At 35.1% G+C, this 19,964-nt stretch overlaps 1 protein-coding gene across 1 annotated transcript in view; it reads left to right on the top strand.

Annotated features, from left to right (window-relative positions):
• Positions 1-19,964, top strand: part of LOC138702070 (probetacellulin-like) — an 860,296-nt gene that overhangs the window by 200,584 nt on the left and 639,748 nt on the right. The gene's annotated exons all lie outside the window — the stretch shown is intronic.

The following is a 19,964-nucleotide window of genomic DNA, read 5'->3' on the forward strand; positions in this document are numbered from 1 at the left end:
GTTGTTACGCCTCTCTAAGTAACAAACTACTTCTATTATGAATTCAACTTCAGGTCTCTAGCATACATACTTCGAAATTTGTTTCGATACATAAAATTTTCTTTTGTTTGAAATAATTTCTAATGTGTATGGTTTTACTACTAGGTTCAAAAAGTTCCCGGAATTTTACTACCATTTTTCGTATTTATATATAACAAGGGATATTATACATTTGTTTTGTTGGTAACATTCATGATGTCATTTCCTTAAAGTTTGTTGATCATGACAATTATTGGTTTTGAGTTGTAGGCAATTGTTTATCATAGTGTTTTGTTTGTTCGTCGCATTTTGTAATTATGTCCACAGAGCAAAGTACAAACATCAAGTTCTGTGTTTTGCTGGGGACATGATCAGTATGGCTGATGAAGATGGTGATTTCTTAAACAAAATGAAACTGGTGCTACTTTTACGACCCAGTCCCTAAACGACAGTCATCTGAGTGGAAATCGAAAACATCTCCTCGGAAGCAAAAATTTCCTAGGGACACTTCCAAAGGCAAAGTTATTTTAAATGTTATGTTTTATTTAACGACGCTCGCAACTGCAGAGGTTATATCAGCATCGCCGGATGTGCCGGAATTTTGTCCCGCAGGAGTTCTTTCACATGCCAGTAAATCTACTGACATGAGCCTGTCGCATTTAAGCACACTTAAATCAAAGTTATGTTGGAAGTTTTCTTCGACTCTCAGGGTCTCATGCACCATGAGTTCATTCCAGAAGGTCGTACTGTAACGAAAGAATTGTACGTAGAAACCCTCCGTCGCCTCTGGGACGCAGTGAGAAGGAAACGTCCAGAAAAGTGGGTAGAAAACAACTGGTTCCTTATGCATGACAATGCACCTGCTCATCGCGCAATTATTGTAAAGAATTTTCTTGCCAGGCACAACATAACTGCTTTGGATCATCCACCATACTCTCCTGATCTCTCACCACCTGATTACTTTCTGTTTCCCCGTCTGAAAAGTCATCTGAAAGGACGGAGATTCAATGCTGAAGAGGTTATCGCAAACGCGACGAGAGCACTAAGACGGGTTTCACAAAATGACTTCCAGGCCTGCTTCCAGGAACTCTACACGCGTTGGCAAAAGTGTGTTGTTGCGGAAGGCAACTATTTTGAAGGGAATGCTGTAGAATAGTGTTTAAGGTACGTTGTTTCTATGATGCTAGCAAATTCCGGGAACTTTTTGAACCTAGTATGTATATCATCCTACCATTGTATTGATAGCGGAAATTTAGGCTCTAAAAATTTCATTTCAGGCGCCTAAAATAGGCTCCTAAACTGCTCTGTTTAAGCTCCATAAAATATAAAATAAGAGTAATTATCTGCTAAAGAATGACACAAATATATTTAATGCACAATTCTACTATTAAAAAAGAAACTTGCACACATTTCACATCTTGTGCACACATCTATAGGTCTACATAAAATGAAGACTTTTTTGTATTTAAGTTACAGTCTTTTTCATTACATTTTCAGAGTTTCCTTCTCAATAGATGATAAGCATTTTTCTAAGTTATCCATCGAGAAAGTATAGCATATGTCACTCAGAATTAATTACACTCTGTAACAAAAAAAACTTTTGATCTGTTTAAGTAAATATTTTGCTTGTATTGGATAAATTAGATTACAAATAAGATAGATTGGGTTACTGCTACCTTCTTGTAATCGTTTCTCTGTTCCTCGTGGTCAATTATGTAATTTAATAGTGTATGTAATATTTGCTTAGCACATCTTCTGTATTGTGTGTGATATTTAACTTAGATTTATAGTGGTTAATCTAATTTACTGCTTCACAGACAAAGTTGATTAATGATATTGTGTCCCCGTGAATGTAAGCATGATCCAGACAGATTTTCCATCACTTAAAACAATAGACAGTTACGACAAAATGACGCAAAAGTAAACAAAAACTTAAAAGTAGTAACAAAATTATGCAAAAATGAATAAAAAATAAAAGCTTAAAAATGGGGATAACCGTCAAAATTACATTTTTGGACACTATACAATTTATACCTATTTATCCATAAAATCTAAATATTAAAACACAATCCTATATGTATCAAGGAAAAAAAATAGGTTTTTGCCTGAATTCCATTGTATAGTTCTGTATACCGGAGGTAAAGGGCACTATGTCACAAATATTGAATTTTATAGGAGAGCTAAATGAAAATTATCTTTACCTCGATACCACATGGCACATGTTATATGCGTAACGTGAAGATTTACACAATTTCTCCTATGTATGGGTAAATAAATCGCAAAACATAAAGAACTATTTTTGATTCCAGGTTAATAATAATAATAATAATAATAATAACAATAATAATACGAGTAGTTAGTTTTATTTTCCCTGGCAGAGTTAAGACCATCAGGCCTTTCCTTCCACTCAACCAGGATCAAAGCACATACAGAAAAATACATACCGGTATACGAGTATTAACTTAAAAAAATAATAATAGGAAAGAAGTAAAATAAAATAAAAAAGAGAGATTGAATACATATGAATATAATCACAAACAGGAAAATACATTCTGGTGTACGAGTAGGCCTATTAACTTAAAAAGATAAGAGTTAATACATATGAATATAATCACATAACTAAAGGAATAGTACAATTAGTATAATCAGCATGGGTTACGTTGAGGCAGTGGCAATTACCTAAATATTAGTGTTAATGGAAAAAAGAATTACAGGTTACAGAAACAGGTTACGGAATCAATGCAGGCTATTTGTCTAATGGGCATGTAATATTTACAAAACTTACTTATAAATGGCTTTTAAGGAACCCGAAGGTTCATTGCCGCCCTCACATAAGCCCGCCAGCGGTCCCTATCCTGTGCAAGATTAATCCAGTCTCTTATCATCATACCCCACCTCCCTCAAATCCATTTTAATATTATCCTCCATCTACGTCTCGGCCTCCCTAAAGGTCTTTTTCCCTCCGGTCTCCCAACTAACACTCTATATGCATTTCTGGATTCGCCCATACGTGCTATATGCCCTGTCAATCTCAAACGTCTGGATTTAATGTTTCTAATTATGTCAGGTGGAGAATATAATGCGTGCAGTTCTGTGTTGTGTAACTTTCTCCATTCTCCTGTAACTTCATCCCGCTTAGCCCCAAATATTTTCCTTAGCACCTTATTCTCAAACACCCTGAACCTATGTTCCTCTCTCAGAGTGAGAGTCCAAGTTTCACAATCATACAGAAGAACCGGTAATATAACTGTTTTATAAATTCTAACTTTCAAATTTTTGGACAGCTGACTGGATGATAAGAGCTTCTCAACCGAATAATAACACGCATTTCCCATATTTATTCTGCGTTTAATTTCCTCCCGAGTGTCATTTATATTTACAAAACATGATTTTTAATTTAAAACAAGTAAAATATTACAATGTAAGCACTTAAATTCTCAAAATATGACCAAATATTGAAAAGACCAAAATTTATAGTTACTAGGTACCTATTCAAAACAAAAACCGTACAGTTTTAATGAGAATAAGATAAAACGTGTTGAAATAACTTAATAATAGTAAGTGCAAGAGGAAAGATATGAGCTTTCCCCTATGATGCTATTGTTGATGATGATTATGATGATGATCAGCAAAGAGACGATGTTGTTACGTCGGTGGTGAATTTCTTTCCCTGGCAACTGCGCAATCTTTGAGGCAATACACCGCCGTTACCCAACCGACTCGAATGAACCCCATCCCCTCCAGGATACACGAAGGGAACGTTTTCCTGACATATGGAGATCGCCGCAGTGGGGTTGAGGGGCAGCGGCGTAGAAAGAGAGGAGACATTGCCCCTGTTGAGGCGAATTTGCACCTGGAACCGCGATCAGGTGTATGGAATCCTAAAATCCATTGTTTTACAGACATAACTCCTGTCTACCCATCTGGTAATTTAACGACTTGCCGCGTAATTTAAGGATAATAGCATGTATAACTCCTGGCTCGTTGACAATGGCCACATAAACTATTTTGTTTATGGAAATGCTTTTATACAAAGCAGGTAAATTCGTCTACATATTTCTGCCAAAATAAAGCGGCGTCTCTTCTGTTTCGTTCAGCTACGTTTTACACGTAAATTTAAACTTTTGTACAAACACCGTTTTGACTAATTATAGTCGTGTTGGTGTTATGAAAGTTAAAGGTGTTTCAAAAACAACTTCACTATTTTTTTAAACTCATATTTCTGTAAAATTAGCTCTTACCTACCGACATTTAAATGTGGTTTCCTCTCTCGTAACTTGTTTGTTTTTCATTTTGTGATTATCACCACCACCACCACCACCACTACTGTGGGGTAGAAACATTTTGAACAAAATAAAATAGTAATATGCGTTACAAGAGCGGTATGTTGATGTTTTCATGTTCGAGGAAAAAATTGAAAAAGCGAAACGTAGTTGAGCTTTTTTAATTTCCGAGAACATGAAAACAAACATACCGCTCGTGTATCGTACATTATTTTGTGCGAAGATCGTTTATTACATACCTGAAAGAGGAATTTCTAATTAGTTGCAATGAAATCTCCATCTTGGTTTCTGTTCAATGACGGCAACTTTTAAAAACAAAAATATCTATCTTCAAATTGTTGCTATAAAATGTTTGGTGTGTTTACTATATTCCAGCAGGCCGTGATATACGTCTGTCTTTTTTTTTCCCCCAGTCTATAAATGCGAACTTAAAACAAACTGTAAGGTTATGTAATGATTTATTTTTCATTTTAATATTTTAACAATATTATTTATATAACATATTGCAGTAATAACATCAGCATCTGGAATCTTGTTGATTTTTTCACGGCTTCCTTAATGTTACTTTTATCAGGAATGCAATAAGTTTCGTGGAGTAGTAGACTTTACTTAATTTTTGCAAATATTTAAAAACAATAATTAACATTGCAATTTAGGTGAAATTGTAGTGGTAAGTTTCCAATTTATAATTATTACTATGTTAAACGTCTCTAAAAATAATATGTTAAAAGCCTAAAGCAGTAAAATGAATATGGCGCTTAAGCGGTAAGAAGAGGGAAATTGTTATGTGTGTTACGTTGGGAATACTGAATGTGGTATTTCACACTTACCGCGTATTGGTTTTGTGCGGAAAGCAAGCAAATACGCACGATCTCGCACAAAACTTATTTATATAGAGTGTAGGTGATACAACTCTGCAGATTTTAACAGCTTATTCCTTGGATACAGTACAACAAAAATTTGTAATACGATGTTAGTCCCAAGTGAATACTTTTCTCAGAAAACAATATTTTCCCCTAAATGTTAACATGGTTTCATTAGATAAATATTTTTCGTACGATTCTTATTTTTACTGTAGGCTATATACAACGTGGAAGTGAAATAGCCTTGCAGATTTCCAGAGCGAATAGCTCATGTTTCATATAACAAAAAACTATAATATCTTATTGGTGGAAAGTACATAGTTTTTTTTTCAGAAAACAGTGTTTTTTCCCAAATGTTTAACAATCTCTTATTCGGTAGCTATTGCGAGTAGGATCGTGATTTTTGTCCATATCGATAGGAAATCTAATAAATAATAATTTATCCCTCTGGCGTATTTCAATAGCATGCATGGTTTTAGTACAAATTTAATTTTAAAAACCTCCAAATTCAAGCCATTACATGATGCGATAAGTGGCAACGTCTTCCCAGACAGCAGTTCACCTACCGAGACACACCGAGATCGTTGACCTCTTACATCTGTATCACGAGTAGAGTTTGTTAGCGGCGATGTTGTCGGACTGCTGGAACTTCAAACTCAATTTTCTAATTAACCATTCATTTAACCACAAAAAGTAATATAGATTTTCTATTTATTTCTGTGTACCTTATCGTTCCTTTCAATCTGCAAGGTTATTTCACTTCCACCCTGTATAAACGTTGCATATATCGGGTATGTGTGTGTGTTTTTTTTTTGTGGAGGTCTATGTGCACAGTCAGTTGAGGGGACATGAGTTCATTAACAATTACCTTGTCAGGAATAAGGGTGGAATTCATAGTCGTCACTTATAAAATGAGTGAACCCTTAAGTAATAAGTGTTTGCTTATAATAAGGGAACCCTTAAGTCAATTCCGAATTCATAGACAACACTCATTTTCACGTAATGAGTGCTCACTTACAGCTGCCGGACATGACGTCATAACAAAAGCTGACTCTCACTGAACTAATCGAAAGCAGCTCTACATGTGGAGTTGCTATAACGAGTTATCAATATTATTGTACTGAATAAGTTATATACAGCAATAGTTTCATGATATGTTAAATCCTAGTTGCATGTTATTTATAGTTATAATCAGATATCCTAGTAATTGGAACATATGTTCTGTAGTAGTGAATTTCGTAAATAAATAAATTAGCCTATTAGGCCTACTATATAATACTGTATATTGAATTTATTAACATAGTGTTATATTTACTCTATAATTTGCCAATTGTAGCTACATTTTACATTTTTGGCTATGGTATCTATATTTAACTCTTTTTAATTTATTTTTATTTGGCATTTTTCATTTATATCTTATATCTGTGTCTTTTATTTAGGTAGTATCTATTTGTTTTTTTTTATTTTTAATTTCACTTCTGTACTGTCTATTGTAATTGGGGCTTTGCCATGTTATAGACATAAATAAATAAATAAATAAATAAATAAATAAATAAATAAATAAATAACGATCAATTTGGCTGAAAATAAGTATGCCGAAAGGAAAGAATTTTTCTGAAGAAGAACGACTTCGGTTTCGAGAGCTTGTTTTAAGGCATAAAGACATTGTAGAAAACAGGTAATCTGATTGTGTGTCTGTTCGAAGAAAGAAAGCTGCTTAGGAATCTATTGCTCCAGAATTCAATTGCAACTCCGAAAATATTTCAAGGAACATCAAGCAGTTGAAGAAACTATATTTTCCTCATTTCCTTCAACAAACTCCTCAAAATCATTCTCAGTATCCATTTTGAAAATGAGTGGTCACTTAAGGGTACAGATCAGCTCACTTAAGTAATCACTCATTATGTGAATGAGGGACAACTATGAATTAGAAATGAGTATAAGTAAACACTTAAGGGTTCACTCATTTATAAGTGACGATTATGAATTCCGCCCTAAGTCAATCTTTTTGTTGTTTATTTGCCGGATTGTGTATTTGGTCCTACAATAAAAGCTTTGCAATGTCTGATATATACTTTTTACTTTTTTACTCTTTAACTTCCTCTAGAATATGCCATTAGGAAAGATCAGGATAACACAGAGGATTTAGAATTGAACGGGTTACATCTGCTTCTTGTGTATGCGGATGACGTGATTATATGTTAGGAGAAAATCCAAAAACGATTAGGGAAAACACGGGAATTTTACTTGAAGCAAGTAAAGAGATAGGTTTGGAAGTAAACCCCGAAAAGACAAAATATATGATTATGTCTCATGACGAAAATATTGTACGAAATGGAAATATAAAAAGTGGAGATTTATCTTTCGAAGAAGTGGAAAAATTCAAATATCTTGGAGCAACAGTAACAAATATAAATGCCACTCGGAAGGAAATTAAACGCAGAAAAAATATGGGAAATGTCTGTTATTATTCAATTGAGAAGCTTTTGTCATCTAGTCTGCTGTCAAAAAATCTGAAAGTTAGAATTTATAAAACAGATATATTACCGGTTGTTCTGTAAGGTTCTGAGACTTGGACTCTCACTTTGAGAGAGGAACAGAGATTAAGGGTATTTGAGAATACGGTTCTTAGGAAAATATTTGGGGCTAAGAGGGATGAAGTTACAGGAGAATGGAGAAAGTTACATAACACACAACTGCACGCATTGTATTCTCCACCTGACATAATTAGGAACATAAAATCCAGACGTTTGAGATGGGCAGGGCATGTAGCACGTATGGGCGAATCAAGAAATGCGTACAGAGTGTTAGTGAGGAGACCGGAGGGAAAAGACCTTTGGGGAGGCCGAGACGTAAATGGGAGGATAATATTAAAATGGATTTGAGGGAGGTGGGATATGATGATAGAGACTGGATTAATCTTGCTCAGGATAGGACTGATGGCTGGCTTATGTGAGGGCGGCAATGAACCTAGGGTTTCTTAAAAACCATTTGTAAGTAAGTAAGTAATAGGTAAATTATTTAGATTGGGAGTAACGAAGTTTATAATTCCAAATTATTGTTTTTTATATTATTCGTTTATTATTTTTTGTCCTAAGGCCGTGTGCGATTGGAGCACAAGTTTGGTTATCACCCAGCTGTACATGTTTGTCGTTCTGATTCATTACTTTTAATTCGGTAGACATATAGTCGAAGCTATGGGAAATGCGTGTTATTATTCGGTTGAGAAGCTTTTATCATCCAGTCTGCTGTCAACAAATCTGAAAGTTAGAATTTATAAAACAGCTATATTACCGGTTGTTCTTTATGGTTGTGAAACTTGGACTCCCACTTTGAGAGAGGAACAGAGATTAAGGGTGTTTGAGCATACGGTTCTTAGGAAAATATTTGGGGCTAAGAGGGATGAAGTTACAATAGAATGGAGAAAGTTACAGAACACAACTGCACGCATTGTATTCTTTACCTGACATAGTTAGGAACATTAATCCAGACGTTTGAGATGGGCAGGGCATGTAGCACGTATGGGCGAATCCAGAAATGCATGTAGAGTGTTAGTTGGGAGACTGTAGGAAAAAGACCTTTGGGGAGGCCGAGAGGTAGATGGGAGGATAATAATAAAATGGATTTGGGGGAGGTAGGATATGATGATAGGGACTGGATTAATCTTGCACAGGATAGGAACCGATAGCTGGCTTATGTGAGGGCGGCAATGAACCTGCTGACTCCTTAAAAGCCATTTGTAAGTAATTAAGTAATAGGTAAATTATTAGTTGGGAGTAACGAAGCTTATAATTCCAAATTACGGTTTTTTATATTATTCGTTTATTATTTTTTGTTCTAAGGCCGTGGACGATTGGAGCACAAGTTGGGTTATCACCCAGTTGTACATGTTAGTCGTTCTGGTTCATTACTTTTAATTCGGTAGAGATATAGTCGAAGCTCACACAACTTATCAGTTTTGGTACCTACTTCCTAGCTTCAGTTTATAGGCTAATTTAGCGAGTTGTACAGGGACATCATTTATTTTTACTTCAATTTTTATTGTACCTGAGTTTTTGAATGTGCTTCACTCCCACCCCTTCTACTAATGAAGTTCCAACTGTCCTCCAGACAGAATCAAGGCCGCATATAGTAAACAGCACTGAGTGAGTATAGTACGTTCCAGATATATGTTCGCGTTTTCCAGTGACGAAAGAGCTTTCAATATTGAATCATATTTTCGCACAGATACTGTCGTCTTACGTCGCATCCCGATTTCCCCCTCAGTAAAAGCTGGGCTATTTTAGTTCTTTTCTGAAAACATTAATTTCTGCTAGGAATTGGACGTTTACGTAATATTATACAACTGTTTAAAATAACTTAAATAAAAGGACTTCGTTAAGTAATTAACTGTCACGTGATTTCCCCCCTTTCTACGATCCTGCGGCATAACCACTTGGATGGACAGTAGATAGCATGTCTGAGTAATTTTATCTGTGCGGGTCGGGTAGAAGTGAAGATTGAATTTACAGTACGTAAGGTACTCTTTTATAGAATAGGTACAGAATTATTTCAACACGAGTTACTAGTACGAAGAACGAAACTGGCAATTGGAATTAGATGCAATAGTCTATAGTGCGATAATATGCACAAAAGAACTGAAGCCTGTATCGAAATGAACGGCCACTATTTTCAAATATGTGTTTAAATGTCCATATTTTGATTACTGTATTTTTCAATTTAACTTCATTCTCTACATTGTACGCTAATGTGATGTAGACAGTATAATATACACTGCATAATGAATACGTTCGCATGGATAACTCAGTTCGTGAGTAAAAATACTTATTGTTAGTACAGTACTGTATTAAGATTAAACAAAAGCTAATGAAAATTATCGAACTCAAAATCGCGATATTTCCTAGTTTACGTAAATGGCTGAAGTACTTTTCTTCCCTCCTATACCTAGTAAAGTGATTTGTTTGTGTTTTACGCCAGTATCATCGAACTCCAGCCGTGGAAGGGGGGTAGCGAAGGGTGTTTCCGGTTCTCTAAAGTATAGCCAGGTTAATAATAAAAATGTTAGTAAAAATAAAATGATGTCCCTGTAGTAAGCAGTTCAAACTAGTTCAGACTGTAGACCACCCTGTATATATTGAAATTGAATTTAGAGGCAGCTAATGACCGCGCTGGCTGCCGCTCGTAACTCGTATCGCGCGTTATTATATCGTTAAACAGGCCGTACTTGCAGTAATTCTTGCCACCTCTGGTTTTGATGACGAGGTGTTAAGAAGCGCGCTGTTTCCTTGGAGCGTGCACTAATTACGACGGAGCGAGCGGTGTGCAGCGTGGGTTGCTCACAAAGAGCCCTTCCTTGTTAAAACTTCTCCTCCTCTCGGTTTTTGCCATCCCACTATCTGTTACTCCCGCTAAGGACCAAGAATCATCATTTCAAGCTGACCTTGTTGAATGCTGCAGCCGGGGTCTTGCGCCTTTCAAATTTGTTATGCGTTCTTAAGCATGAATCTTGTTAGGAAGTAGCTTTCATAGGCCCAATTGTATAAAACTCCCTGACTAAAGATCAACTTTGATCGAAGATCGAAAAGGGAACCGAGTTCAGACACTTCTTCTATTGTATAAAACTTTTCTGCGATCAAATTACCTAGGTTCAAATGCAATCTAAGTTCACGTGAAAAGGATTTGGCAACATCGCATAAACAGGTGAAATACGTGATGCGCGGACAGGTTTGTTCAGTGTTGCCAATCTAGCGACTTTAACTCTTTTTCAACAATAATTTCTTTTAACTTTTATATTGCTTAAATAGGGATTTAGTGACCTCTTTAGCACCCCATAATGACAAAATTTAATCTTTCTTTGTTGATAATGAGAAATCTAGCGACTTTACAACTACTTTTTGGCGACTTTCCGTATTACACTCTGTTGGAGACACTGGTTTTTTGTGCAATGTATATAATGGCGGACAATAAGAAGAAGGTTGACTGTTCTCCAAGTTGTTATCATGTTATGGTGTTTGATACTGCTAAACATAATAAAGCTTTATAAAACGACAATTTTTGTTTAGTAATACAGTTAATTGGAAATTTATGAATGTACCTATCATATCCGTTAATTAATGGTTGTTATAAACATAATATAATTATAGGTTATGTTATTTGATACTGCTGAACATGATAGAGCCTTATAAAATATAAGATTATTTGTGTATTAAGGCAAGAAATAGAAAGAAATATATATAAATGTACCTATCATATCTATTAATATTAATAATAATGCATATTTTATTTGCACAATCTGTCACTCGTATATTTCAAACAGAAAAGAAATAACTGAACTTGGATCATCTAACTTAATCGGAGAAATTTCTTCAGTCAAAGTTGACTTTAGTTTGAGACAAATTAATCTCAGATTAGACTTTATACAACACAAAATTCCAAGTTCAGCTGAAACAAGGATCAATTTAACCTCTGATCTAAGATTAAATGGTTTATACAATCGGGCCATAATGTTTCATTTTCAGACCCGTCTCAAGCACTTCTACCTTTGTGTGTGGATTCTCGTAGTAGTTCAAGCCGAATGAACTCATTCTGAAACATCTAACTGCCTGTGAAATGAGAACCAAAGTTTAAATTTCTAATGATTCAAGCGACTAGCCTATAGTATACAGCAGAGTCCGTATAGGTCAGTTTCTATCTGATGCTTTTCCAATTCACTGCGGGCTAAAGCAGGGAGATGCACTATCACCTTTACTTTTTAACTTCGCTTTAGAATATGCCATTAGGAAAGTTTATGATAACAGGCAGGGTTTGGAATTGAACGGGTTACATCAGCTTCTTGTCTATGCGGATGACGTGAATGTGTTAGGAGAAAATACAGAAACGATTAGGGAAAACACGGAAATTTTACTGGAAGCAAGTAAAGCGATCGGTTTGGAAGTAAATCCCGAAAAGACAAAGTATATGATTATGTCTCGTGACCAGGATATTGTACGAAATGGAACTATAAAAATTGGATATTTATCCTTCGAAGAGGTGGAAAAATTCAAATATCTTGGAGCAAAAGTAACAAATATAAGTGACACTCGGGAGGAAATTAAACGCAGAATAAATATGGGAAATGCGTGTTATTATTCGGTTGAGAAGCTCTTATCATCCAGTCTGCTGTCCAAAAATCTGAAAGTTAGAATTTATAAAACAGTTATATTACCGGTTGGTCTGTATGGTTGTGAAACTTGGACTCTCACTCTGAGAGAGGAACATAGGTTGAGGGTGTTTGAGAATAAGATGCTTAGGAAAATATGTGGGGCTAAGAGGGATGAAGTTACAGGAGAATAGAGAAAGTTACACAACGCAGAACTGCACGCATTGTATTCTTCACCTGACATAATTAGGAACATTAAATCCAGACGTTTGATATGGGCAGGGCATGTAGCACGTATGGGCGAATCCAGAAATGCATATAGAGTGTTAGTTGGGAGACCGGAGGGAAAAAGACCTTTAGGGAGGCCGAGACGTAGATGGGAAGATAATATTAAAATGGATTTGAGGGAGGTGGGATATGATGATAGAGACTGGATTAATCTTGCACAGGATAGGGACCGATGGCGGGCTTATGTAAGGGCGGCAATGAACCTTCGGGTTCCTTAAAAGTCATTTGTAAGTAAGTAAGTAAGCCTATAGTATTGGGTTTCTCAAAGTATTTTTTTTTTTTTTTTAATCTTTTTTGTCTTATACATTTGTTCCGATGAAATTTCTGCATATTTGAAGGACAAAACTAAAGTTCTTTCAATGATTTATTATTAAAAAACATAAAATTGTTTAGTCACGCGTTAAAAAGTGTTAACATTTTTAAGTAAGGTATATAGCTTGGACAGACGGCCCGTTTCGACGTGATGTTACGTCTTCATCAGTGTCTCCTGAACTACTGGTGATCTTGAATTCTGCGATGTGCATTCGTCAGTTGTAGGGGTGGGGGTATGTAGCTCTTATGGTGGCAGCTGGTTGTTTGTGTGTTATGACGTATAATGACATCGAATAATGTGTGGGTATTGAACTGTAATTGTGTATTAAGTATATGTTGTGGGTATGTTATTGTATGTTTATATATTTCGTATTGTTCTAAGATGTTTAACTGTGAAATTTTTGGTGTGATGTGTAATATTTCCATATCTGTTTCTATAGTATTGTAGTCATGATTATTGTTGATAATGTGTTCTGCGTAATTTGATGTGATGTAGGGTTTGGTTATAGCTTTAATATGTTCATTATATCTTGTGTGAAAGGATCTTCCTGTCTGTCCTATGTAAAAATGTGGGCAACTATTGCATTTTAGTTTGTAAACTCCAGTTGAATTATATTTATTTGAATGTTTAATGTGATTATTTATTATTGGGGCTCGGAAGTTGATGACCTAAAAAGCACATACCTTAAATTTCTGAAAGTAACATTAAAATTAAAAAAAAAATACCATGATTATAACGGTAAAATATGGAAAAAAGTATACTTTCATTTATATCACCAAAGTCAGTCACTAACTGTCACTAATTTATAAAACAGTTATATTACCGGTTGTTCTTTATGGTTGTGAAACTTGGACTCTCACTTTGAGAGAGGAACATAGATTAAGAATGTTTGAGAATAAGGTGCTGAGGAAAATATTTGGGGCTAAGAGGGATGAAGTTACAGGAGAATGGAGAAAGTTACACAACACAGAACTGCACGCATTGTATTCTTCATCTGACATAATTAGGAACATTAAATCGAGACGTTTGAGATGGGCAGGGCATGCAGCACGTATGGGCGAATTCAGAAATTCATATAGAGTGTTAGTTGGGAGGCCGGAGGGAAAAAGACCTTTGGGAAGGCCGAGACGTAGATGGGAGGATAATATAAAAATGGATGTGAGGGAGGTGGGATATGGTGATAGAGACTGGATTAATCTTGCTCAGGATAGGGACTGATGGCGGGCTTATGTGAGGGCGGCAATGAACCTCCGGGTTCCTTAAAAGCCAGTAAGTAAGTAAGTAAGTAAGTAAGTAAGTAAGTAAGTAAGTAAGTAAGACTCGTATAATGGAAAGGAATTAATATGATCCTGAACGTCCTTAATTTTCTTCTCACTGTGATTGTTAGATAAAGAATCAAGGCCTCACTTGTCATCGCATACTTTGCCTGAAACACTTAAGTTTCTGTTTATAAGTGTAAGAGTTATGAACTTATTTGTCCATGAAGCAGCCTATACATACAGGAATTCTCTGACCATTGACGCTCAAGTGAAGTATATGTGTTAATAAATGAAATTTTTATTTTTCTGGACCCTGTGCCCTCTTTCTAGATGTGGCAGTACGTTTAGAATCAATGTAACTAATTAAGCTACAAAGAATATAACAACAAACTGACTTATACTATTAGAGCCAAGGAAGGTCTCAAGATTGGTATGACCATAATAATATAAGTTGACTTATATTCTTTTTCCCAAGCAGGATTTTTCTAATTTTATTTATACTAAAACAACCATTGTGTTTTACATTGTATTAATACATTATTTTACTTATATTCTTTATACCAGTCTGTAGAACATGTCATGGTGTAACATAATATTCAGTTATCTTATTTTGGCCATTTTTGACTTCTACTCTTTTTTCCGTGCAGTCTAGATATATAATAAATAGACATCGGATTTTTAGGCACTAAAAATTGCAGTTTTAGGCGCCTAAAATAAGCTCAACATTTGTAAAATTTGGCTCTATTTTAATGAAAATAGGCATTTTAGGCACATCAAGGTATCATACTTATTTCTTTCACTGAAATTTTTAGTTATACACTAAAATACGCACAAAAAAGTATGTTTAAACATTAAAAAGAATACTATATTATATTTATAAACAGAGCTGCACAAATTTAATATACTGAAACTAATGAAATAATGATTATTGATATCAAGATTACTCATTTTAAGTTATTGAAATTCAGTTCCATGCTCAGACTTTATTATAATTATCTGCACAGTACGCCACCAGAATTTTTTCTAAATTCTCCACAGTTAACCTTTGCCTTTTGTCACCGAGAATCATTTTGAAAGCAGAAAAACTTCTTTCAACCGAAACTGATGTGAGAGGCGCAAATTTTAAATTAGGTACAATAGAAACATCAATACTTACTGGAACATTTACACTTTCCCCCGATATCACTCTTGATACTTTTTCCAACAATGAAAATCCTACATTCTTATTTAATACGTTGTCCCACTTATTTTTAACTTTTTTCCCAGTTTCGCCCAAAGCAGAATGTATGTTCACTTGAGCTTCCTTTACTATTGCTATTTGGCTACAAAGAGATTGTTTTTCACGTTCTAATTGTTCAATGCTTGCAGGTATGAAAGAAAAGTTTGATGTTATGTAGGCAATATCGTTTTTCACTCGTGAGTCATTCAGACAATCTTTCACTGCTTTCACACACGCTGCACTATCAGTTTCAGGTAATTTATCAATAACTGTGACCACTTCTTTAAAATACTTAGAATAATACACCACTGACTGAATCCAGGTTCCCCATCGTGTAACAACCGGCTGAGGTGGGAGTGGGATATCTGGAAAGTTCTCTCTGAATATTGAAATCCTGGATGGGGCTTTACAAAAACATTTTTTTGTGTTAGAAATAAACGAATTGACAAGAGGAAATTCATTCCGGATTGTTTCAGAAACCCTGAGAAGGCCATGTGCTAGACAGGTTACATGCGTGAGGTTAGGATAAAATGTTTTAAGAAGTAGAGCTGCAGCAACCATGTATGAGGCAGCATCAGTACAAAACAACAGAACTTTAGAATCGTCTATATTAAAGACTGTAGGCCTTTATTTACAAAATAAGCAATGGCTTGGCTATTCACTTTCGAAAGTTCCTTAACACATACGAGGTGTGGAATCGAAGGTCCATCAGGACTAAGTTTTCCTACTACCATATTTGCTATATACCTATTCATAGGATCTGAGGTTTCATCCACAGAGACCCATATGTAAGAATCACCTATATCCTCCCGAATGGAAGCTAAAGTTTCATTGTATATTCTGTCTAAGTAATTTTTTCTTAGGGTCGACTCAGATGGGATATTTTGTTTGCAGTATTTTTGTAAAAACTGTCTTAAAACCGGATTTTCAATTGCATTCCAGGGAATGTTAGCAGCAACAAACGCTCTGGTTAAATCAGCATAGAAATTGCTGCTGAGATTGGATGAAGTAGGCTGTGTTAGTAAAGTTTGTTGCAGTTGATTTTTCTGCTGAGCTTTAGCCTTATGAGCCGCTCCTTGCACATGCTGCTTTAGGTGGCACTTCTTTTCTTGCGAAATCTAAAAATGTAAAGTAAACTGAATTAAAATAAAATCCTAATTGTTGTATTGCCTTATTTCTATCACAAAGTTAGTGGGTTCGAACAATCAAAATTTTAATGACCTGCAAATACTTTAACTATCGGAATTTAAAAGGTTAAAGTGTAGTGGTCTTAAAAAGAATTATACCTCAGGATAGCTCAGTCAATGTATAAATATTATAGGCCTACTCATTAAAATTAATAGAATTTATATATTTCAACTATTGTTACATACCTGTTTGCTACAAATCTTGCAGAATATTATTTTTCCATCATAAGTGAATTCTGAGTATTCTGTTAGCCATTGCCGGATCAATGTAGATTTTGCACTTATATTTTTCGGCATTATCGCATTAAACTTCACAGGAAAACGTCCTACCGCTCAAAACTTCTCAACACAAATAAGGTGAGGGAAAGAGCAACTGTTAACGAGCATTCAAATGAACCGTTGTTATTGAGATTCAATTGGACAGAAATACAAAGTTCCACTTATTGTTGCATTTCCTGGTAGTGTTAACACTAGGAGGGCCATTCTTTTAAATATTTTGTAACGGTTTACCCTACTAATTCGCAGTTTTACGACTTTTCATAAATATTTCAAAAACACTCTTTCTCCAAAAATTGTGATTTTATGACACTCTGAAGGGCAGTACAGCTAATTGGTTTCAGACCGAAAACAGTCATTTTTATAGTGTAGTAGTCTATATCTCTGAATCGGTAGCAGCGCATGTTGTGATTGTTGCCTGCTTCAAAACTAAGGTTGGTTCTTTGTCGGCATTTATGCCTCCAAACATGTTAAATTCGGTGAAATCTATTGCGAGTGTCGTGAGATTCAAAACATTTTGTTTCCTTTATCAATGGTTTCATGGCCGGTGTGAAGCAAACTTTCCACTTTTTAAATGCCTTAAATTTCGCAGTCAATGCATGTATAAATTATAAAAAGTAAGAGTAAAATGCGAAACTTTACAGTGAGTTAGGCATTTTTAGGCGAATATTAACAAATTAGGCTCTAATAACCGTTTTAGGGCATTTTAGGGCACTATAAAACTCTTTGAATACCTTTCAATTTCCATGAAACACAAATATTAATAATTATTTTTACTTTTCTCCTAAAGAAACGAAATAGGCATTTGCCCTAGAATCCGATGTCTGATAATAAATAGCAACGGTGAAAGGCCACAGCCTTGTCTTACTCCTGTATTAATTTCTGTCCAATGCGATAATTTATTGTCACACCTTACTGCAATTAGATTTGTTTTATAGATATTATATATGGTTGATATAAGTTGTTGTGGAACATGGTCTGTGGCTAATACATTTAATAATTTTATAAATTGTTTTACGAAACCTCTTACAAAGATAAGTAATGTGATGAGACCATTTTAAATTCTGATCAATAATGATACCCAGATAAATTTCACATAATTATGTGGCTTCTTTCAATGGTGAACATTTAAAACTTATAGGTTCTAAACAATTTTCATTGTGTATTATTAGTCTATCTTCATGAAAATTAAATTAGCACCCTTTAAAAGCAAAACTGCTGACATAACAGATTATCTTTCCGTGGTAGTCTGAAAGCTTGTCTGTGTTAGGAGACTAGTGTTGGTGGGCATTGACCTATTTAGTGCTTGGGACGCTACCTATAGTACGGACATCCTTGAAGCTGAAGACCTTCCATTTGATTAGGCGCCCACGCTGCCTGCGCCCCATTAGCTAAGTATGGAAGTGTTAATGGCGCACTGCGGCGCCAAATATGGACCACAAGCCACTTTTGTGTTCCTCAAACACTTGATAATAATGATATGGGATTCCTCTGTCAGACTTTTGTGTTACATATGAGTTAAACAGACGTTACTGATTTACTGTAGATATGGCTTTGTCAATACTGATACTGCATTTTATTTGAAGGCTCGCCTTCTTACCGAAAGAACCTTAGTTCTCCGACATCTTTTAAGGCTGGTTAACAATAAACCGGAAACGAGAATCGGAACGAAAACGAAAACGGTAAAATTGTTAAAATGTGTACATTTAAATGTGAGCATTCAGAATTAACGAAAAGCTTGCCGGAGCCCGGAATCGGGAACGGAGAGTTGGCCAAGTTTCAACTTTGGCGTTCACGTTTCCGATCACAGCCCACTAGATTCATTCTATTGCCATCTAAAAGCTATTTTGTAGCAAGAAGACCGTGACATAACCTATGCATTATTTTGTTCTGTGCTGTGCATCTTGGAGCAAGTTTTATTTGATGAGATTCTAATATTGAGTGTTGAGGAAAATCCTCACGTTTACGATAAGCGGCGCGCCTCGTATAATGATGAGAAAATGAAGGAGAATACGTGGCTTTCAATAGCTGCATCTTTGAACACCGATCGTAAGTGAATCGTATTTCATTACAGTATTGGTTGTATTACACACTACATATTCATGCTTCAATTCAATAACTACTGTTGTGTTCATTTTTGTTCTATTACAAATGTTTCTTCTCTAATTTTTTTACGTTATGGTAGACTTAAAATAGATTGTGATAATAAAGATGCATGGGCATATTTATAGTACCGTTGAAATTTCGAATTTGGTTAACCTGCCTTGTACTCATGAGAGAACGCCACTGGTCAATTATACACAAATAACATCAGAATGCGTAATATCGACTTTACATATCGTTATTGACATGCATATCGATATGCATAGTCGTCTACGTTCTCGGTTTATTGTGAATCAAAAATTTTCATATTCACGTTCTCTGCTTCTCGTTTTCACTCTGGTTCTCGTTCCCGGTTTATTGTGAACCAGCCTTTATCTGAAAACTACCCGTAATGTGAATCTCTACATAGTATTTCTTTTTCCCATTGCTCCATTATATAGAACAAATTGCGAAACTGATCCTTTTTGAATACGGTAGTGTCTTAATCTTAACTGTTGTAAATAGCATGTGAAGAAATCTTCTTGCTTATCCTCATTCATTCCTAGTGTTCTGCCAAGAGCAAACTCAGCATTTTCCAGTCTTTCCTATTTTTCTACCTTCCTCATAGTCTGCGCATGTGATCCATTGTATCTTAAGGGAAGACTCCACTGAAAATCATGAAAATTTTTCCAAATTTTTTTTAGCTATTTCACTTATTCAGAATTTATATTTTCATACCCCAAATGCATTCAGCTCAATTCTGATTACAAATACTTCTATGTTTACACTTTTAAAATTAAGACTGGAAGGGGGCGTGGAATTTAAAGAGCTGTCAAAATTGTTTTTCATCGAAGAATTCTTTTTTAAAATTTCTGATTACAAATTTAGTAACTTTTTGTTGGCTCCCTGAAGTTACTAGATGAATGTAGCGGAGGAGAATATTAATTTAATTAATATAGTCATTTTATTTTCAAATCTATTTTTCTGTGTTCATTTTTGTTCATTCAACACCAACTTTCTTATGCCAAATATTAATCA

This window comes from Periplaneta americana, chromosome 6, assembly GCF_040183065.1.
Source record: "Periplaneta americana isolate PAMFEO1 chromosome 6, P.americana_PAMFEO1_priV1, whole genome shotgun sequence".
In the NCBI taxonomy this organism is placed as follows: Eukaryota; Metazoa; Arthropoda; class Insecta; order Blattodea; family Blattidae; genus Periplaneta; species Periplaneta americana.